The 22,981-nt window shown below is 41.0% G+C and overlaps 1 protein-coding gene across 17 annotated transcripts in view; it reads left to right on the plus strand.

Moving 5' to 3' along the window:
• Positions 1-22,981, plus strand: part of PHEX (phosphate regulating endopeptidase X-linked) — a 242,618-nt gene that overhangs the window by 147,443 nt on the left and 72,194 nt on the right. The gene's annotated exons all lie outside the window — the stretch shown is intronic.

Here is a 22,981-nt window from a genome sequence, read left to right on the forward strand (position 1 = left end):
TGCAATTTTTTGGAAGAGTTTTGGAAGGATAGGTGTTAACTCTTCTCTGAATGTTTGATGGAATTCATCTGTGAAGCCATCTGGTCCTGGACTTTTGTTTTTTGAAAGTTTTAAAATTACTGTTTCAGTTTCAGTACTTGTGATTAGTCTATTCATATTTTCTATTTCTTCCTGGTTCAGTCTTGGAAGGTTGTACCTTTGTAAGAATCTGTCCATTTCTTCTAGGTTGTTCATTTTATTGGCATATAGTTGCTTATAATACTCTGTTGTGATCCTTTGTATTTCTGTGGTATCAGTTGTAACTTGTCCTTTTTCCTTTCCAATTTTATTGACTTGAGCTCTCTCCTTTTTTTTCTTGATTAGTCTAGGTAAAGGGTTATCAATTTTGTTGATCTTTTCGAAGAACCAGCTTTTGTTTTCAGTGATCTTCTCTATTTTTTGGTCTCTATTTAATTTATTTCTGCTCTGATCTTTATGATTTCTTTCCTTTTACTAACTTTGGATTTGTCTTTGCTTCCTTCTCTAGTTGCTTTAGGTATAAAGTTAAATTATTTACTTGAGATTTTTCTTGTTTCCTGAGAAAAGATTGTATTGCTATAAACTTCGCTCAGAACTGCTTTTTCTGTGTCCCATAGGTTTTGGATTGTCTGTCATATCTTCATTGTCATTTGTCTCTCATCAGACAATTTTTTAATTTCCTCAGTGACCCATTGGTTGTTCAGTAGTATATTGTCTATCTTCCAGGAGTTTGTGGTTTTTTGATGTTTTTATTTTGCCTTTTTTTTTTTTTTTTTTAGGGCTGCACCCACAGCATATAGAAGTTCCCAGGCTAGGGGTCTAATTGGAGCCGCAGCTGCTGGCCTATGCCACAGCCACAGCAATGAGTGTTCCAGGCTGCACCTGTGACCTACACTGCAGCTCACAGCAACACGGAATCCCCAACCCAGTGAGTGGGGCCAGGGATTGAAGCCACATCCTCATGGATACTAGTTGGATTCATTTCTTCTGTGCCACAATGGGAACTCCTGTTTTTTTGTTTGTTTGTTTGTTTTGTAGTTGATTTCTGGTCTCATAGCATTGTGATCAGAAAGGATGCTTGATGTAATTTAAGTTTTTAAAGATTTACTGAGGCTTTATCTGAAGCCCAAGATGTTATCTATCCTGGAGAATGTTCCATGTGCACTTGAGAAGAATGTATATTCTGCTGTCTCGGGGTGGAATATTTTATAAATATCAATTAAGTCTATCTGGTCTTGGGCATCATTTAAAGCCTTTGTTCCCTTGTTGATTTTCTGTCTGCATGATGTGTCCATTGATGTAAGTGGGGTGTTAAAGTTCCCAAGATTCCATCTCTTGACCTGAGGAACAGTGTGAGCATACAGGGAAGGGAGGCATTGTTGGCAGCTGTCTACCTACAGTCTGTGTCCTTTGCCTTTCTCATCTTTGTTCATTTTTCATTGTTTACACTAGAATGTTTTGAACTATTTTCACCCCCTCTCTCTCTTTATCATCTGACCACCGCTTGTCATTAAATTTTCCCCGTTTCCTGTTAGATTGGTTAGGTTGTTTCCTGTTATTGACTATTTTTTTTCCCATAGCTCAAAACCAATATATACACTGACTTAGAGAACTATTTGAACAAGCCTGACTATTATTGAATTGTGATGGGGAAAGGACTTAGCCTCAGACTGTGAGACCTTCCTGCATAGGTATAAGAAATACCTACTAGGTGTTAGGGCCCAGAACTGGACTAAGTCACAAGGGATCCAACCCCATCCTAGTAGACAAATCATTTTTTTATAGTTTTACATTTGAATTTCTTAGTAAATAAACTTAATTTTTCAATATAAATACCCTGGACATCAACTTCCTGTACTTAAAAAAAAATTGAAGTATAGTTGATTTACAATATTGTGTTTCTGGTATACAGCAAAGTGTGTGTATATATACACACACACACGAACATGTATAATATATATCTATATTATTTCAATATACATTATTATACATTATTATAAGCTATTTACTATAGTTACCTGTGCTATATAGTAAATCCTTGTTCTTTATGTATGTTATATATGATGGTGCGTATCTGTTAATCCCATACTCCTGATTTATCCCACACCCTCCCAAACTTTGGCAACCATACGTTCGTTTTCTATGTCTGTGAGTCTGTTTCTCTTTTGTCAATAAATTCGTTTGTATTACTTTTTTAGATTCCATGTATAAGTGATATTATATGATATTTGTCTTTATCTGACTTCACTTAGTATGATAATCTCTAGGTCTATCCATGTTGCTGCAAATGGCAATACTTAATTATTTTTTACGAATGAGTAATATGTCATGGGATATATATATACACACACATATATATATCCCCCTCTTTTTTTAGTGGCCGCACCTGTGACATATGAAAGTTCTTGGGCCAGGAATTGAATCTGAGCCACAGCTGCGACCTGTGCCGCAGCTGCAGCAGTGCCACATCATTTCACCCATTGTGCCAGGAGATCAAACCCGCACCACCCAGCAAACTGAGCTGCTACAGTTGGATTCTTAACCCACTTGCCACAGCAGGAACTCCAATCCCACATTTTTTTAATTTAAATTTTTTATTGAGATAATTTTAGATTTACAAGAAGTTGTGTGAAATAGCATAAAGAGTTCCCATGTACATTTTACCCAATTTCCTCCATTGGCATTGTGCAAAACTACAATATAAATAATAACCAGGAGGAGTTCTTGTCGTGGCGCAGTGGAAATGAATCCGACTAGGAACCATGAGATTGCGGGTTCAATCCCTGGCCTTGCTCAGTGGGTTAAGGATCTGGTGTTGCCGTGAGCTGTGGTGTAGGTCACAGACGTGACTCGGATCGTGCATTGCTACAGCTGTGGTGTAGGCTGGCAACAACAGCTCCAATTAGACCCCCAGCCTGGGAACCTCTACATGCTGCAGGTGTGGCTCTAAAAAAAAAAAAAAGATGATAATAATAATAATAACTAGGAGACTGATATCAATACAATTCACAGATCTTCGCATTTCTCCTGTTTTATTCTGTTTACATTATATGGTTTCATCACATGTGTAGGTTTATGTAGCCACCACCAGAGTCAAGACAGTAAACAGTTCCAGCACCTTGTGCTACCCTTTTATAATATACCCACCTTCCATCCCTAACCCTTGAATTACCAAGCTGTTCTCCATTTGTAAAGTTTATCATTTCAAAATATTACATAAAGGAATCATATTGTCTGTAACCTTTTGGGATTAGTTTTTTTTTTATGACTCAGTATAATTCTCTGGAGATCTAGCCCCAGTTTGTGGTATGCATTAATAGTTTATTCCTTTTTATTGTTGAGTGATATCCCATGATAGGGATGTATGACGGTTTGTTTAAACCATTCACCTGCTGAAGGACATCTGACCAGTTTCCACCTTGGGGCTCTTACGAGTATAGCTGCTGTGAACATTCATGTACAGGTTTTTGTATGAACATAAATTTTCATTTCTTTAGAATAAAGGCCAAGACTGTAATTGCTGGGTTGGATGGTACTTGCATATTTTGTTTTATAAAAAACTGCCGAACTGTTTACCATAGTGACTGTATCATTTTATATTCCTACCAGCAATATCTGTTGAAGTACTTTTTCTGCATTCTCACCAGTATTTGGCATTATCACTATTTTTTATTTCATACATTTTGATAGGTGTGTAGTGATATATCATTGTGTTTTTTTAAATTGAAGTTTAGTTGATTCACAGTATTGTATTAGTTTCTGGTGTATAGCAACTATTCTTTTCCATTTTTGATTATAATAAGATACTGAATGTAGTTTCCTGTGCTATTCAGTAGATCTTTGTTGTATATCTATTTTATATACGATAGTTTGTATCTGTTAATCCCAAACTCCTTATTTATGTCTTCTCCCCTTTCTCCTTTGGTAACCATAAATTTGTTTTCTATGTCTCTGAGTCTGTTTCTATTTTGTAAAAAAGCCCATTTGTATCATTTTAAAAATTAGATCCTGCATATAAGTGATATCATATGATATTTGATTTTCTTCACTTAATATTATTATCTCTAGGTCCATCCATGTTGCTGCACATGGCATTATTTCATTCCTTTTAATTGCTGAGTAATATTTCATTTTGTGTGTGTGTGTGTGTGTACTACATCTTGTTGTTATTATTATCATTATTATTATTATTTGCTTTTTAGGGCCGCACCTGTGGCATACGGAAGTTCTCAGGCTAGCAGTTGAATTGGAGCTACAGCTTCAGCCTACGCTACAGCCACAGCAATGAGGGATCCAAGCTGCATCTGTGAACTACATCACAGCTCACTGCAATGTCAGATCCTTAACCCACGGAACAAGGCCAGGGATCGAATCTGCATCCTCATGGATACTAGTTGGGTTTGTTACCAGTGAGCCACAATGGGAACCCCTATTTACCTCTTCTTTATCCATTCCTCTGTCGATGGACATTTAGGTTGCTTCCACGTCTAGACTGTTAGGAATAATTCTGCAGTGAACATTGAAGTGCATGATTAGAGTTTTCTCCAGATATATGCTCACGAGTGGCATTGTAGGATCATATGGTAGTTCTGTTTTTAGTTTTTTAAGGAACCTTCATATTGTTCTCCATAGTGGCTGCACCAATTTACATTCCCACCAACAATGTAAGAGGGTTCCCTTTTCTCCACACCCTGTGCAGCATTTATCATTTGTAGACTTTTTGATGATGGCCATTTTGACTCTTGTGGGGTGATATATCATTGTGGTTTTGGTTTGCATTTTTCTAATAGTTAGTGATATTGAACATCTTTTCATGTGCCTGTTGAACATCTATACGTCTTCCTTGGAAAAATGTCTATTTAGTCTTCTGCCTATTTTTTGATTTTTTTGGTTTTTTTTTTTATAGAGAGTTGCATGAGCTGTTTGTACATTTTGGACGTTAACGTCTTGTCAGTTGCATTGTTTGCAAATATTTTATCCTATTCTGTAGGTTATCTTTTTGTTTTGTTGATAGTTTCCTGCACAAAAGCTTTTAACTTTGGCTAGATCCCAGCAGTGTAATTTTGCTTTTATTTCTATTGCCTTGGGAGACTGGCCTAAGAAAACATTGCTATGTTTTTGTCAGAGAATATTTTGCCTATGTTCTTTCCTAGGAGCTTTACGGTGTCATTTCTTATATTTAGGTTTTTAAACCGTTTTGAGCTTATCTTTGTGTATGGTGTGAGGGAGTGTTCTAACATCACTGATGTACACAAGGCTCTGACTTCCTGTACTTTATAGCCATGGACTCTCCGCACTGGGAAGAGCCATGCTTCACTCTCTGTCCTTGCTGACTGAAGGTAAAGAGGACAGACTTGATGCCTTTGGTATATTCTGGTGTTTCCAGCACTGTAGTCACTGTGCAGGCTAACAAGAGCTGCCTTGCAGGGGTTTGTAGGGATTAAACTAATGAGCCAAATGGACCTGTCCTAAAGCAGAGCAGAGTCAAGGACGGCACTGAGGTTGTGTCCTTCAGGGCTGCAGAACAAAGCCTTTGCTTGATTCTGATATTAAGTTATAAAATGAACTCACAAGTGTACAGAATAATTTGGCTTGTTCTTCCAGGCTTTTGAAAATGAAAGTAAAGGTTTGCCAAAATGATTTGTATAGATCTGTAAAAAGTCCTGTTCTAACACGGCCCTATGAATTGTCCTAAGTCATTTCTTTTTTAAAATGATTTTTGGAGTTCCCGTTGTGGTGCAGTGGTTAACGAATCTGACTAGGAACCATGAGGTTGTGGGTTCGATCCCTGGCCTTGCTCAATGGGTTAAGGGTCTGGCATTGCCGTGAGCTGTGGTGTAGGTTGCAGATGTGGCTCGCATCCCGTGTTGCTGTGGCTGTGGCGTAGGCTGGCTGGTACAGCTCCGATTCGGCCCCTAGCCTGGGAACCTCCATACGCCATGGCAGCGGCCCTAGAAAAAGGCAAAGAGACAAATAAATAAATAAATAAAATGATTTTTATTTTTTCCATTATATTTGGTTTACGGTGTGTGTTTTGTCAATTTCTGCTGCACAGCAAAGTGACCCAGCATGCATATATATATATATATATATATATATATATATATATATATATATATTCTTTTTCTTACATTATCCTCCATCATGTTCCATAAGTCACTAGATTTAATTCCCTGTGCTATACAGCAGGATCTCATTGCTTATCTACTCCAAATTCAATAGTTTGTATAATTTCTGATTTTCATTAAAAATTATTTGGAGTTCTGTGTTAATGATCCAGCATTGCTGCAATTGTGGTGTAGGTTGGCAGTTGTGGCTAGGATCTGATCCCTAGTCCAGGAACTTCATATCCTTTGGGTGTGGCTGAAAAAGAAAAAAGAAATTATTCACAAAAAAGGAGCTTGTCATAGAGAGCAGTTTTTTTTTGTTTTGTTTTTGTTTTGTTTTGTTTTTCTGGTTGCACTTGTGGCATATGGAAGTTTCTGGGCCAGGGGTCAAATCCAAGCCACAACTGTGGCAACGCCTGATCCTTAACCTATTGAGCCACAGTAGCAACTCCAGAGAGAGCAGGTTTTCAATTAATGTGGTCTTTTTTTTTTGGCCATGCCCTTGGCATGCAAAAGTTCCTGGACCAGGGCTTGAACCCGTGCACGACAGCAGAGACCTGAGTCATAGCAGTGACAACAGTGGGATCCTTAACCTGCTAGGCCCCCAGGGAATTTCCCAGAGACAGCAATTTTGGAATGAGAAAACCTGACAGGAGAAACTCCCTCCCCTGCTCTTCTCTCCCCCTTTCAGACCCTTCCTAATTGCTGGATGCTTGAGTGTCCTCTCTCAGGGTCTAATGAGAGTGAGAGCTCTCTGGGGGTGCCACATGACCTTGTGGGGAGTAGCTGGAAGCCCTTGCCGACATCCTAGCCTGGAGTTTCCTCAGACCCAGGGCATCAGTATTCCAAAAACCAAACCAAACTCCTTGGGTGATCCCAATAAGCAGCCACATTTGAGAAGCAGAGCCCTTTTGGAGCATTGCTGCTTGAACTTGGATGTGCACACCACTCTCACAGGGACCTTGTTAAAAATGCAGATTCCAAAAAAAAAAAAAAAAACTGCATCACAAATGAAAAAAAATTGCAGATTCCTATTAAGTTTGGACTAGAGCCTGACACTTGGCATTTTCAGCAAGCTCCCAGGTGAGGCTGATGCCCGTGGAACATGGCCCAACATTGAGGAGTGAGAGGATAGGGCAGGCGTTGGCAAACTTCTCACTTCAAGGACCAGATAGTAAAAAATTTGGAGCTTTGCAGGTAATGTGGTCTCTGCCACAGCTATACAAACCTACCTATGTTTTATCACACATGCAGCCATATGTGACCCAATGGGCATGACTGTGTCAACAAACCTTTACAAAATCAGGCAGTGGCAGCTGGAATATGGCTTGCAGGCCATGGCTTGATAACCTGGTCTAGAGCTTTACTAGTCTCAAGTTTTGACCAGCACCTTGCAGCTTTCGTCTCTTGTTGGGCTAAAGCTTGGGTAAGAATGTAAGTGGTTTTGGAGTTCCCTGGTGGCACAGTGGGTTACAGATCCCACGTTGTCAGTGCTGTCTCGCAGGTTCAGTCACCAGCCTGGGAACTTCCAAATGCCGCAGGTGTAGACAAAAAAGAAAAAGAATTAAGTGGTTTTCTATATGAGTTACTCAGCAGCTTTGTTGAATGATGAATAATTGATGATGACATTTAGGCTGCTGTTTACAAATAGCTCATGTTGTCCCTTGGCTGTGGCTCATTGCGTTGCCTTGTGTATAGGTGGCCTTTCTGATTTCCTTCCCTCGACTGCCTTTTCAATGGTAGTGCAAAAAAGAGCCCAAAATTTGTTCTAAAATGTAACCCATGGGTATCCCAGAATAAATAACCACGTCTGAACTGTGAAGGCAGTGAGTGGGTTTGGGTGGCAATTCCTTTACATTTTTCCCACTGTGAACTTGTGGTGTTTAGTCTGAAGGAATGGAGACTGGTGCTTTGGCTGAGAGGTGGGGGTACCTGGGCAACAAGTGTCATGTTGCTGATAATATATTCTGACAAGCAGACGATGCCCCACCAAGTTGCCAGAGTTTGGGGGAACCCAAAGTTGGAACCAAGAACTCATCGCTCAGAAGGCCCATATTTCATCTCATGGGCTTCTGGGGTAAGGTACGAGGTTCCTGGTCTCCTGCTTTTGGTATGTTCTTGCATTTATAACCTCAAAACCAGCTAGACTTAAGCTTAATTGATTCAAACTGGCTCTTATTGGGCTTTATGACTGTGATGAGATCCCTAAGGGAGAGACCTTTTTCCTCTTTTCAAGTGGGAGGATGAGGGCCAAAAATCCCTGGGCCAGGGATGCTACTGCTGGACCACATTTCTCAGGGTATTTTTTTGCCAGTGGATCTCTTCCACGAGGTTGATAACCTTCTGTCCATGGAGCCCCATTCCCAGGAACTTCCCTTCTGCTGGTGAAATCTCATTTACCTTACTACTTTGACTAGTCTGAGAAGTGTATGTTGCGGTGTTGCCAGAATAGAAATACTATGGGGATATAGCCCAGTAGTAGAGCATTTGACTGCAGAATAGAAATGCTTTCTTACCTTTGCTTTTCTGTTTTGACCTCCTCCCTTGGCTAAGTCTTGGTCTGCTCCAGGCTCTCAGTCAAAGTTTAGTCCCACTGGTGTCCAGAATCAAAAGCTCAATAATGTGATTTTTAGGGAGGAATGGAGAACTTCTTAATAGTATACTTAAACTCTGTCTTGTGTCTTGTCATTCTTATGTAAAAATATCATTTTTCTTAGCCTATTGAATATGGTTACTGATGCAAAGATGGTCCATACATTACAAACTAACCAGTTCATCTGGATTTATAAAAATGAGTCTTGGAGTTCCCACTGTGGCTCAGTGGGTTAAGAACCCGACATAGTGTCCGTGAGGATGGAGGTTCAATTCCTGGCCTCGCTCAGTGGGTTAAGGATCCGGCATTGCCACAAGCTGTGGCATAGGTTGCAGATGCCGCTTGGATCTGATGTTGATGTGGCTGTGGTGTAGGTTGGCAACCACAGCTTGGATCAACCCCTGGCCCGGGAACTTCCATATGCTTCAGATGTGGTCCTAGAAAATTTTTTTAAAAAATTAATCTTATTTGTATAATAGGATATTACTTTTTATCTTTCAAAAAATGGTGTATGTTGGGGAAACATGGGGTTTTTGAAGTCAGATTAAGGCTAAATTAATCTGGGTTAAAAAGCTGGTTTTGGCCCTTATTGCCTGTAGGACATAGGAAGAGTTATTTCCCCTTTCTCAGCCTCAGCTCTGTCAGCTATGCAATGGGGCTGTTCTGTACTCACCCGATAGAGCTAGGTGAGATAAATTTGGATCTGATGAGGAAGTGTAGCACTTAGCCCAGTACCTGATTCATAGCAGAGGTTCAACGAAGAACATTACTTTTATTATTGTTAAAAATGTTATTTCTGTTGTTATTGAGTCTGTTTAGCTATGAGATCTCCTCTTTGAAAATAACCTTTTCACAAAGTCCTCCCTTCCCATTCCACCTGGACCCATTTCATCCTGTCCTTTCTTGTCCTCTGCATTCTTGTGAGTTTTTTTTGTTTGTTTGTTTTGTTTTTTGTTTTTAATGGCTGCACCCACAGCATATGGAAGTTCCTGGGCCAGGGGTTGAATCTAAGCTGCAGCTGTGGCATTGTGGATCCCTCAACCCGCTGTGCTGGGCCAAGGATTGAACTCGAGCCTCCGCAGTGGCCCAAGCTGCTGCATTCGGATTCTTAAACCACTGCACCATGGCAGGAATTCCCTGAGGTTTGTTGTTATTGTTGTTGTTATTTTTTAGGTGGTTTTTTTTTTCCCCTCTCATTCTGCACACGTGATTTTGAACTCCTTGAGGACAGGAATGCATTGTATTAAGCTGTCTCAACTCCTGCTATAGACAAAGCACAGATGAATTTCACAGATGTAATATTGAGGTGAAGGAAGCCAGGCACAAAAGAGTACACACTTTTTTTTGAAGTTCAAGAGCAGATAGAACTAATCTTTGGAGATAGAGGTCAGAATAATGGTTGTCTTGGGGGCGGATGGCTTACTGACTGGAAAGGCACCCAGAGGAGCTTTTGGTGTGCTAGAAATATTTTAAATCTTGTCTCAGAGCCACTAGCACAGGTGTATGTGTGTTTCAAAACAAGTCATTGATGTGTACACCTAATATGTGTATACTTGTGTATAACTCAAAAAACTCTAATTAGATGTTTTCTGGTCTGCGGTGCTTGTTTGCCAGTTAGAAATCACGTAGTAAAAGATCGAATATCGAACAGGTATTATGATGAAAAAAATGGTCACTCTTAATCACCAGGAGACTCAAGCCAAATTTTAAGGAAGATGCAACATATCTTTTGAAAAGCCCCACAGTGGGCAGAGTTCAGAATTACAGTTCACACTGTTATTCCCAACATTCCTTTTGAATCTTCACCTGGGTGTTTCAGACAATACAGGAAATGGGGATGGAAGGACTTGTTATTTAGGACTGTTTGTGCATGCACAGTAGAGGGATAGAGTTCCACCAGATGGGTGGAAAACCTCTTTTTTTTTTTTTTTTTTTTTTTTTGCTTTTTAGAGCCGCACCCATGGTGTATGGAGATTCCCAGGCTAGGGAACGTATCAGAGCTACAGCTGCTGGCCTACATCACAGCCATAGCAATGCCAGATCCAAGCCACGTCTGTGACCTACACCACAGCTCACGGCAACACCAGATCCTTAACGCACTGAGCGAGGCCAGGGATCAAACCGGCAACCTCATGGTTCCTAGTCGAATTTGTTTCCACTGAGCCATGACGGGAACTCTGAAAATCTCATTTTAAAATTGAATCTCTATTGCTTTTACCTCCCTCTTTTCCTCTCTTCCTTTGTCCTGTTATCAATTCTACTTTGAAATGAAATCTGCAACTCTAATAGATGCTACTGACACTTGTGCGGCATTTCTACCAGGTGGTATTTGAATCTCGGGTGTTCTGTGAAAAATGAAAAGACCAAACACATGCACAGATAAATGAAGGTTGAATTAATCTTTATAATTAAATGGAATATTACCCTGCTATGACTGATTTTAGCTTTCAGACTGGATTGCATGCTAATTTTTCAGTGAACTGTAATTATATTCATGTGGCTTTTTAGATACCTCCGAGTACTTAAAAATAGATTTTACCAAGCTACTCAGAGAAAAGTTAGGAGAACTTTTAATCTAAACATCTCTGAAATCTTGGGATATATTTGTATCATGACTTAGAGTTGCAAAGAACTTTCAAGTTGTTGATTAGTTCTTGGCGTCTATCATCCTGGGATTTAGGTATCATTGGCCAGAAATGAGGCTGAACTGCAAGTACCTAAGGCACATTACAAAATTGAAGAGAGAGAAGATCCTTGTGTTTTCTCCATAAAGTGCTCCTTATGGCATAATAATGGTGACCATTGATGAAATGCCTATGGAATGTTGATGGAGTGGATAAGCCCTCTTCTTTCTTTCTTTCTTTTCTTTCTTTTTTGTCTTTTTAGGGCAGCACCTGCGGCATATGGAGGTTCCTGGGCTAGGGGTCAAATCAGAGTTACAGCTGCTGGCCTACACCACAGCCATAGCAAGGCAGGATCTGAGCTGCATCTGCAACATACACCATAGCTGAATCCTTAACCCACTGAGCAGGGCCAGGGATCAAACCTGTGTCCTCATGGATACTAGTCTGGTTTGTTAACCACTGAGCCATGAGGTTAACTGAGCCCCCTTTCTAATGAATGCATGATACAATGTCAGGAGTTCTCCAAAGTGGGGCCAGATGCCTTGACAAGTATCACAGTCTAGATCAGAGAGTGTCTCACACTTGAGCATGTAGGACAATCCCCTACAGCGGGGATTTTTTTAACCCAAGGTGTCATTGTACCCCTGGGGACATTTGGCAGGATCTAGAGATATTTTCGGTCACAACTGAGAAGTGGGGAGAGTAGACAGGCATCTGGTGGGTAGAGGCCAAGGCTGCTGCTGAACATCCCAAAATGCATGGATCAGACCCCCACAGATGAGAATAATTCAGCCTAAATGTCAGTGGTGCTGAGGTTGAAAAACCCTGCCTTATGGGTAGGTTGGTTATGGTGCAGATTCCTGGGTTGCACCCCAGAGACATTCTGACTTGGTAGGTCCCAGAGGGGTTCATGAGTTTGCATTTTTAAAGAGCTCACAAGTGATGCTGATGCTGTTGGTTCAAGGACAGGAGTTCTGGAAGCCCTGAACTAGAAGACTCTGGTGTCAAAGGACAAAGCAGTGTGTATGGGCATTGGCCCTATAGCATCCTCCTTTTAGAAAAACTGTATGTCAGTTTACATTTACCCAATTTAATAATATAGCAAAGTTATCTCATTTGATCTCCCCCCTACATTATGAGGGTGGTTATCTGAAGTTTGTTCAGGCTAGTAAAGAGTTGTTGACGTCAGAGGTAAACCTCGGTGGAAGAAATGAGGACAATTCCTGATCAGCTGGATGGTTGATGACAGAATAGGATGTTACTTAAGTAGCAGATTTTATCTGAGAATTTGATCTGAGAAAAGGTAGGTGTTAAGGACTAGGTGTTCATTGTGCCTTTCTAAGCCCTTTGAATCTTGACATTTGAAAATTATTATTTTTTTCTTTTTTGGCGCTCCTGCAGCATATGGAGTTCCTGGGCAGGGATTACATCCAAGCCCCAGTTGCAATCTACACCACAGCTGTGGGAACACCAGATCCTTATTAATTCACGGTGCTGGGCTGGGCATTGAACCTGCATCCCACTGCTCCAGAGACACCACCTATCCTGTTGTGTTGCATCAGAAACTCCTGAAAGTGATTTTTGAAAATAATTTCTATACATTTTTTTTCCTTTTCCACAAACAGTGCATTGATTTTTCCATGGTGTTAATTCCCGTTTCTGCTTAATATTTGTATGCTGGCTCTGTTTTCAGGTATTTACCTCAACAAAACATGAAGCATTATTACAAGTTTAATCATATGTTTATGTCTTGGTGAAACTTTCCAAAAAGATCAATCTTTGTCCCTTATTTGTCCCTTGCTATTTTTACTACTAGTTTTGAAAAATTGAGGAACTTCTCATGTAGAAGTCGTGTTGGCATAATTTTTCTTCAAAAAGCCAGATAGTATTTGGGGCCCCTGTGGTATCTCTTCAGCTCCTCAACTCTGCAGCTATAGTGTGAAAGTGACCATAGACAATCCATAAAGAAATGAGCATAGCTGTTGTTGGAGAGGAAGAACTTCTCTTCTGTTACCCTTTGAGGTTTGGTAATTGGGGGTCTGTGAATTAAACTGACAGAAGACAGATTAGCAGAAGAAAAGGTAAAACTTTATTCCCTTAGGTAGGCGGGAGCTCAGAAAAAATGAAGCTCAAAGAAGCAGTGAGAATTTGGGCCTTATATACCATGTTAAAGAAACTTTTTTTTTTAAATTGAGTTGGTTCACAGTATTATATAAGTTTCAGGTATACAGCATAGTGATTCGCATTTTTAAAGTGTATACTCCATTTATAGTTACTATAAAATACTGGCTGTGTTCCCTGTGCTGTACAGTATATTCTTGTAGCTTATTTATTTTACGCATAGTACTTGTATACCACCTTAAGCAGTGGAGGGAGTGAGGATTTCAAGGAACAATAAATGGTGGGAAATGACTGAGAAATATAAGGGGGAAACTAATGGAGGTGATATTTGTTTTAGTAAGGTCTATTTAATGCAATTTTTTTTGTCCTGACGTTGACTTCTCATCTCTGGTGAATAGGAGTCACTCTTCTCCTGTGGGATGGGAAGCCTCCCTTAGCAAGGATTTATGACAGTGGAATTCTTTTGGAAAGTCTGCTTTTAGGCAGAGAAGGGGAGTTCAGAGAAGGCCTTTTCCTGGATCTGTTGATTCTCAAATGCCTTCAGCTCAAAATAATTCGTATGCCACAGTGGAATAGTCTGGACCCCTTTCACCGTGTTGCAGGACACAGTATTTTTTGTTTGTTTGTTTTTTTACAAAAATAGGCAGTGGAATGGTTTTGGCCTATGCCGACCCTTGTGAGCCCCGTGTGTAGGACAGAGAAAAATACCATTAACTCTGGCCCATATAAAAGCTTACCTGTAGGGAGTTCCCATTGTGGCTCAGCAATAATGAATCCAACAGGTATCCATGAGAGTGCGGGTTCAATCCCTGGCCTTGCTCTGTGGGTTAGGGATCCAGTCTTGCTGTAGACTGTGGTGTAGGTTGCAGACGCTGCTCAGATCCTGCCTTGCTGTGGCTGTGGCTATGGCTGTGGCCGGCAGCCACAGCTCTGATTTGATCCCTAGCTTGGGAACTTCCATATGCCATGCGTGTGAGCCTTAAAAAAGAAACAAACAAACAAACAAACAAAAAAACGTAACTATAATATAGGATTGTTCCGCCTCCTGGGCTTTTATTATCTTGGCTGTGTCTGGACAAATGGATTTGGTTAGTTGAGGCTTAGGATATTTATTTGAGAGCAAGTCTGGCAGCTGCTCTATTTGTGAAAACTTTGTGAGCAGTTGACTACATGTAATTGAAAGTAATAAAATGCACTGATTTAAAAAAAAAATCCCTGATCTGATCACTCTCATCTTTAAAGGGAATACATGAGAGTTGCCACTATTTTTAAGGTAATATTGCCCCTCCCATCAGGGAGATGTATTGTTTTATGGATTAGTCATAGGATGGTTTTGGGTTCTTAAGTCTATTGCTACTCCCCTGCACCTTCTGTTTTACAAAGAACACCCAAATCATCATCATTATCACCTTCTTCTTCTCCTTCTTCCTCTTTTTCTTCTTCTTCTTTCTCTCTTGGGTGCAGGGCTCACCCAAGTGAAAGGACCATCACAAAGCTATCAGGAAAACATTTCGTGCTGGTATGGGTAAATTACGATTCATCTGTGCCAGTAGTTTCCCTCTTTGGACAGGGAGGACTGCCCACCTTCAATAGGCATGCAGTAGGTATGGATGGATGGAGCTGCTTTGTAATTGGGACCATACCTTCTTTGAACATTGTCCATATTGGAGAGAAACGGGGATTGTCTTCTATAATGGGCTATCATTCAGGCAAGGTTAAGGGTGGAAGACCTAAAATCTGAGCATTCCTGCCTAACAGCTCGTGAAAAATCAGAACTGCGAGGTGTACTCAAAAACCCCTCTGAAGGTAAGTTCCCTTGTGGCGCAGCGGGTTAAGAATCTGGCATTACCTCAGCTGTGGCACAGGTCGCAATTGCAGTGTGGGTTCGATCCCTGGCCCGGGAACTTCCACATGCTGTGGGTGTGGCCCAAAAAAGAAAACCCCTAATCCGTGGGGCTGCTTATCTGTCCTCCCCCAAGGCTGCGAACCACACCCAAAAGCAATTTGCAGAATTAAAATTTTTGAACTCATAATAAATCATTGCCAGTCTTAGCAAGAAGATAAAATTTGATTTGTCAGATAATTGCATTGTTATTATTTGTGAAATCCAGAAAGCCCCAAAGGATATTAAAGCCTGTTCCCCAGGCTCATTTTCATCAATACCATTAGCTCTGCTTTGGATAATAATATCTTCAGCCAAGGCATCAATGACTAGTCAGTCATTTGTTTGGCATTATGGAAATTGCTATTGTTTTGAGGGATCGCGTAATTCATGTACAGTCTCTTGAACTTCTGGTGCTTAATGCTCAGAATTTTGATTGATGTTTAATAGTTATTATAGAACTCATTAGAGAAAATGAGACCTTGGCATGGCAAAGCCTGACTGAAGCTTTCAAAGCTGTTGCAAGCCTAAGAAAGTTGTGCTATAAATTGTAAAAGGGCAGTTGATCATCAGTTGTTCCATTTTTTTTTCTTATGTTAAACTAATAAAAATGAAAAGATATGCTAAGCAACTTTACTATGTAGAGGAAACACAAAGCTGTTTAATTAAGTGATTAAAGCGATGCCTTTGATGTAGTACATGCAAGACGTGAGAATTTACTGGACTCTCCTAAATAGCCAAGTCAGTGGGGATTAAAACAAATGAGCTTTCCATCTTGATTTCTGCCAATCAGCTTAAAACTAAGTGGCTTTGAAAATTCAGGAGTAAAGCAGTCACCCGAACCACTCTTTAAATCAGGTTGGTCATCTGTGTAAAAGTTGTGTTCAGAGCTCACAGCCAAATAAAGCAGAATTATGTTTGGTTCTCTTCTTTCCACCAGCACTGTCAAGTTGTAGTGTACCTTGTGGAAAATTCTGGGAAGAAGGGGTGACTTGAGAATTCAAATCATGTTGCATTTTAAGTTTTCAGTGTTCCTTGGTTTTCAGGGTTCATTGGTGATAGCTTTTCTGTCTCTCAAAGTAATAATCTTTACTTTATGAACTACCTGCTATCTCCACAGAAATTATTTGTGATTTTAAAAATTCTAGCCCTAAGACTTGAGGGCAAGGAATAAACCCCCCAAACAACTAAGTTTCTTGTTGCATACGCATGTTAATAATAACAAAGGGCAAAACAAAAACAAATTAAAAACTTAATAGCTACGCCATGCACAGACATGCACACACACTACCCTGTTCAGCATGGATCATTTTGGCAAGCGCTGTTGAGCACTTACAGTATACTAGGCCCTGTGCCATTAATTGAGGCAATTCAGTGAACAGTCTACCCTCATTGAATTATCTGTGTCAGCCCCGCAAACTATGGCACTTGAATCCTATTGAGCGTGTTGTCTGGTTTTTGTACAGCCCACAAGCTAAGAACGGATTTACATTTTAAAACGGTTTTAAAAAGTCAAAAGAAGAATATACCTTGTTCCACAAAAGTGGCATGAGATTCAAATTTCAGTCGTGTCTATAAATAAAGTTTTATTGGCACATAGCCATAGCCATTCACTTATGTGATGTCCACGGCTGCTTTCCCAGGTACAAGGCAGAGTTGAATAGTTGTGACAGAGGCCATATGGCATGCAAAGCTGAAAATATTTACCATCTGGCCCTTGACAGAAAAAATTTATTAACCCCTGATCTAGATAATTCTAGTTATCTAAATAGTTCTTTCAATCTTCTATTTCACCACACTGCTTTTAGAAGTAATTTTATCCACATTTTACAGATGAGGAAACTGAAGAAGAGAGAGGGTCAAAGAATTAAGGTACTGCTCATACTTTGTAGTAGTGATTATGGCAAGTTATCCTAGAATGTTTTTCCTCAGTTTTTTAGTGCAAATACTGTGAGGCCATGGATCATCTTATATATTTTTATATTCCTTTAGCACTGAGGAGAGTCTTGAGCCTTGAGGGCATTCTCAATAAGTATTTTTTGCTGTTTGATTGAAATAACTTCTATTAAAAAATGTAGTTTCGGTTGCCATCAAAAGTCAGTCCCAGTGGATTTTAAACATTGCTGCATTTCCCAGAAAGTTCCTTAGGTTCTCAAAAAGTCTCTCTTTTTTCCCTAATTTTTTTCTCTTTTGCTGAGATCAGTTAATATGGAAATTTGCCTTGGTGGGAGCAGCATTGAATGATCTTCTTGGTCATCTGTTAGGCTATAACCTTTCGTATTTTCAGGTACTGTTGTTGACATTGATTAGAAAGGATTTATCAACTAAATTATTCATTATATAAATCAATATTTATTGAGCTTTGATCACTTGCTGTATGCCCAGCACTGTTTTCCACATGGGGAACACAATGGTGATAAAATGGAAAAGGCCATTGGCTTGATTTGAGTAGTATCAGAAAGAAGGTTCTCTCAGCTACGGAAGCCTCCCCTATAATTTGATGTATCCCTTTGGTCAATGAACTGCTCTTTTAAATACAGGTCTTTCTCCAGGGTTGATATATTAGATTGCTATTAGTCACTCACATTTTATTATAAATTAGTTTGAGGCCCCAGTGGCAGTTAATGGGTTAGCTGCCTTGAGGGAATAACAGTTTTGATGGATGAGGACGAAAGGGGGAGATGACTTTGGAGCTCAGTGTGTTGCCGTGGAAAGGCTGGTTTGGATATGATCAGAGAGCAAGTGGTATGAACACGCAGGGTCTGCTAGGAATTAGGAGGAGTGGATATGGGGAAGAGAAAGGATGGGAGGGCAGAAACCAAGATGGTGAATGCTAAAGGCAACCTTTGCTTTGATCTTTTCTAGGATGACTTTTTGTTTGTTTTTTTTTTTTTTTTTTTTTTTTGGCCACGGCATTTGGAAGTTCCTGGGCCAGTGATCAAACCTACACCACAGCAGTGACCCGAGCTACTGCAGTGACAACACTGGATCCTTTAACACCAGGCCACCAGGGAACTCCTAGGATTAGTGTTTCTAGTGTTTGTGTCCGTTTTCTGAGGTGTGCAAATAGTGGCCCTCAAAAGAGCCCTCAGACTTTTGGGGGGGATGTGAGTAGCCTGGATTCTCCTGGCTTATACCCAAAGTCTTGCCTTGCTTAGGGGATCTTCCATCAAGAATATCATGGGCACATCTGTCTCCCATTGATCTCAAGGTGGCTTCAACAGCCTTTCTCTCTTGCCACATTGTGTGGCCCCCCCCTGTGACTGAAGAGAGTGACATTATTCCCCAAGGGAGTTCAGATATTTGGTTAAGGATGTAATCTGGCCTGGGTTTGCCTAAGAGACCCTCCAAACAGGTACATAGCACTGTCACTCTCGATCTTTGGAAGAAGTCACGTTTCTGCTTTCTCTGTGTAATGTTCAGCCAACATTTATTCATCATACACTCTGGACCAGGGCATAAAAAAGCGTTTTGAGCTGCGGGCACAACCAAAAAAAAGGCGCTGCATGTAGTGTCATCCAGAATCCGTGCAGACAACCCAATGAAGTATCCGTACTTTTTTTTCCCCTCAAGGTACATCCGATGGAAAGGAGAGCGTGTTAGGATTACATTCAGCTGTAGGTAACAGAAAACGTGATCTATGCCTCAGGCAAATAGGGATTTGTTTTCCTCATGTCATGATATGGTGGGCTCCAGCTGCCACCAGCTCTTCATTCCGCCATCTTTAGCATGTCACTTTCTTCCTCATGTTTGTTGCCCTGTGATTACAGGACAGCTGCCCTATCTGTGGCACTGTATCAGCATAGCAGGAAGGAGGAAGGAGACAGGCTAAAGCAGTGGTTCTCACCCAGTGGGCAGTTTGGCCTCTAGGGGAGATAATAGCAATGTCTGAAAACATGTTTGGTTGTCATGACTTGTGCGGTGGTGTTGCTACTGGCGTCTAGTGTGTGGGAGCCCAAAATGCTGCTGAACACCCTATAGTCTACAGAATGGCTTACCTAACAGTAACTCTCTGGCCCAAGATGTCAGTAGTGCCAAGGCTGAGGAACGCTGGACTGAAGGCAGAGAGCACAAGCCAGCCGAGTCTCCCACCTTTATTTTTTAGTTTTTATTTATTTATTTATTTTGGCTGTGCCTGTGGCATGTAGAAGTACTTGGGCCAGGGATCAAACCTGTGCCACTGCAGTGACAACACTGGATCCTTAACTTGCTGAGCCACCAGGGAACTCCACGATCTTCCCCTTTAAAAATGGATTCCTGGGAGCACAACAAGGACTCTTAGTTATATGTCATTGGCCAAAATCTTATCTCATAGGCAATTTTAACTGTAAAGGATGCTGTGTGATGCAGTTGTTTTTTGTTGGGTCTGTTGTCATCCTGAGCTGAACTGGGATCTGATAGGGAGGAAGGGAAAGGAGCTTAGATATTGATTAGATAATAGGCAGTATTTGCTTCAGAAAAGTTCAGTACGTGCTCTTGGTCACACAGGTATTGAAGATCATATGAGCCTCCTTTTTTTGAGGAAGGAGGTTCAGTTGTCATGTGCAGCCCTTTCTAGAAGTCTCTGTGAATAAGGAATGAAAATGCATGCACTGGTTATGGAAAACTCTGAAGTTTTTGATCAGCTACAAGGCGACTAGGAAATATTTCTTGCAGGCTATGACATGCAGTCTATTATCTCTTGATCCCACTGTTCTCTCAGTATTCACAGTGGGACTTTCCTTTCCATTTTGTCCATATAACCCTGGGAGTAATTGATTTCAGGCCTGCCTCACTAGTGCTTTGCCCTTCACAAGCCATTGAGTTGTTGGTGCTTCACTTCTTCCATTCCAAAAAAATTAAAAAGTGATGTGATCATTATTTGAGGATTTTTCAGAATTCATTGAGGAAAATGGGTGCCCTTCTAAGTGTGTCAGGTGGAAAGCTATTTCATATGGGGATTTGGAGGTTTTTGCAAGCATCAGGAAGGCTGGGTAGTGAAGGGCACAACCTGACAGTGATCTCTGCTGCTAGCACAGAAAGGATCTTCTCAGGGAAACGCTTGGAAGCGGCTGGCAAAGCGCTCTGTCTGCTGTCTGCAGAGGCCCCATGCCTGCTCGTAGCTACCAGCAAGTGGGTAAATGGTGTCTCCTCCTCTTCTGCTTTTCTGGTCTCCTATGAGTGCTTCCCATTCACATAGTCTAACCTGAAGCCAGGTCCCATGGGGTTTTGGGAGATGTAGTTCTGAGGCTTCTCAGGGAAGAATGTAGAATGCGGTGCAGTGGGTGGGATGATGTGAAAACATTTGAGTTTGAATAGAGGCACAGGTACACAGCACATTTAGGGGGAGGAAGAGTATTCTTTTCAGATGTTGGTGATGTTACTGCTAGTGTTATTACTTTAGTCTTTCTGTGTGTTCTTAGGTGAACAGAGATTCTTTTTTAAAAAATTACACTTGATTTACAATGTCTTGCCACTTTCTGCTGTATAGCAAAGTGACCCAGTCATATATATATATATATATATATATATAGACATTCCTTTTCATGTGTTATCTTCCATCATGGTCTGTCATAAGAGACTGGATGTAGTTCCCTGTGCTGTACAGTAGGACCTCATTGCTTATTCATTCTAAATGTAATAGTTTGTGTCTACCAACCCCAAACTCCCAGTCCATCCCACTTACTCCTCCTCCCCCCTTAGCAACCACAAGTCTGTTCTCTATGTCTGTGAGTCTGTTTTGTAGATAGGTTCATTTGTGCCACATTTTAGATTCCACATACAAGTGATGTCATATGATATTTGTCTTTCTCTTTCTGACTTGCTTTGCTTAGCATGAGAATCTCTAGTTGCATGATAGCGATTCTTTGTATCTCTGTTCTGGCCCTCTTCAAGTCATGGTGGTACTGAATAAATAATAAAAAAGGACTCAGTGACCTGCATCTGTAGTGCAGAAGGTAATATAGTCTGTGAAGCTCCATAGTGCAGTGGGGCTCCCAGAGCGTGAGGTTTTGAAAAACAATGCATAATTCACCAGCATGCTCTGGAAAGACCAGTGTTCAGAAAACAATTGTGCATGACTCAGCTTGTTTATTTCATGACTTTTTGGAGACTCTCTGGAGCTCTTTATTCCTTATAGTTATGTCTGTGGCTTGTGGTGAGCTGATAAAATACAATGAGAAATTAAATACAGTGAGGGAAATGATAGAATGATCTCGCAACAAGGTAACCTATAGGCATATGTTGTGTCATATGGTATTGGGGGGAGAGTTGTAACCTCTGGTTGTCTGCTATCTGGGTCACATCAGGTTTTCGGTGTAGCTCACAGGATTTGGGAGGCAAAATTTGATCTGTGCTATATTTGAGTCTCTGGAACAGCAAAACCCATTATGACTGTGTCCTCCGGCACCTGTAAAATCCTCTCTGCGTCCCGAGTTTCCAGTTTCTGCTGATATTTAATATTTGAATTATCTCAAGGCAGATAAGGAAAACATGCTATCTTATTCTATTTATTTCTTGAGTGAGGGAAATTGAAAGGGACGAAAGGAAAAAAACCTCATTACTAAGAGCAGTATGCAAAGGTCACTGATTTGGGCTTTGCTGGAATGTAGCCAGTGTGTTGGGGGTTGCCTGGAGTCTTATGTTGCGTTTTTCGGAGACAAAAGTGGAGATGAGGATTCCTGTGCAAGTGATTTATGATTTCTACAGCCAGTGCTCCCAGGAGAAACCAGCAAAGGAATGAAGGGAGCCAGACCAGGGAGAGTGAGAGATGAACGGGATGCTATTTTAGGGGAAGTCTCAGCCCTATCCTTCGGGGACTCCAGAATGCAAATTATACCTCCTACTTCATCCAGATCTGAAGCCGAGGAGCCGGACTTCCCTTTCCCTGCCACAGTCAGTCATAGGCTGAGGGCTGCTGGGACGGCAGTGGGGATGGGGCTCCAGGCAGATTAACTCCCAGGAAGTGATTCTTTTGAGTGAAGGCAAAGTGTCTTGGTGGCCCTAGAGCAGGCCTTCAGACTCTCAGGTGCTGGCTTGGTGTTAGAAAAGCAACAGAATGGAGACGCTGGAGAGGGATGTGCTGGAGTGGTGAAAGGGATGGTGGGGGACCTGGGCAGATCCCTGACACTGTGCTTCTATTGGAGTAAACTGGTCTTTAGTTTTTGTGAAGCCCTCAATCTGGGGAGAGGAGAGAGACAAGAGTTTCTTGAGAGTAAGGGATGGCAGACATTTTCTCCAAAGGGCCAGAGAGTAAGTATTTGAGGCTTCGTGGGCCACAGAGTTTCTGTCCCATCGCTTCCCCTCTGACCGTCATCATAGTGCCGAAGTAGCCACAGCCTACATGTAAGTCAGGGGGCATGGCTGTGTTCCAGTGAAGTGTTATTTATAGAAACAGATGTCACTCTTCTGTACAGCAGAAATTGGCACAACATTGTAAATCAACTATAATTTAAAGAAAAAAGAAAAAGAAAAGGAAACAGATGGGAGGGAGTGGGGGCTGAGACCACATTTGGCCCGTAGGCTCTAGTTTGCCAGTCCCTCCTGTGGAGGCGCCTCTTATGTACCTAAGGTGATTTTTCCTCTCTCCATTCTCTCTATACTGCAAAACTGGGAATAATAGTATGTCTATCAAAAGGATGGTTATGATGCATTTTAA

Source organism: Sus scrofa, chromosome X, assembly GCF_054392235.1.
Source record: "Sus scrofa isolate SSC_HxYL_T2T_F1_AM1 chromosome X, Sscrofa_HxYL_maternal_Yorkshire_Landrace_v2.0, whole genome shotgun sequence".
NCBI classification, from domain to species: Eukaryota; Metazoa; Chordata; class Mammalia; order Artiodactyla; family Suidae; genus Sus; species Sus scrofa.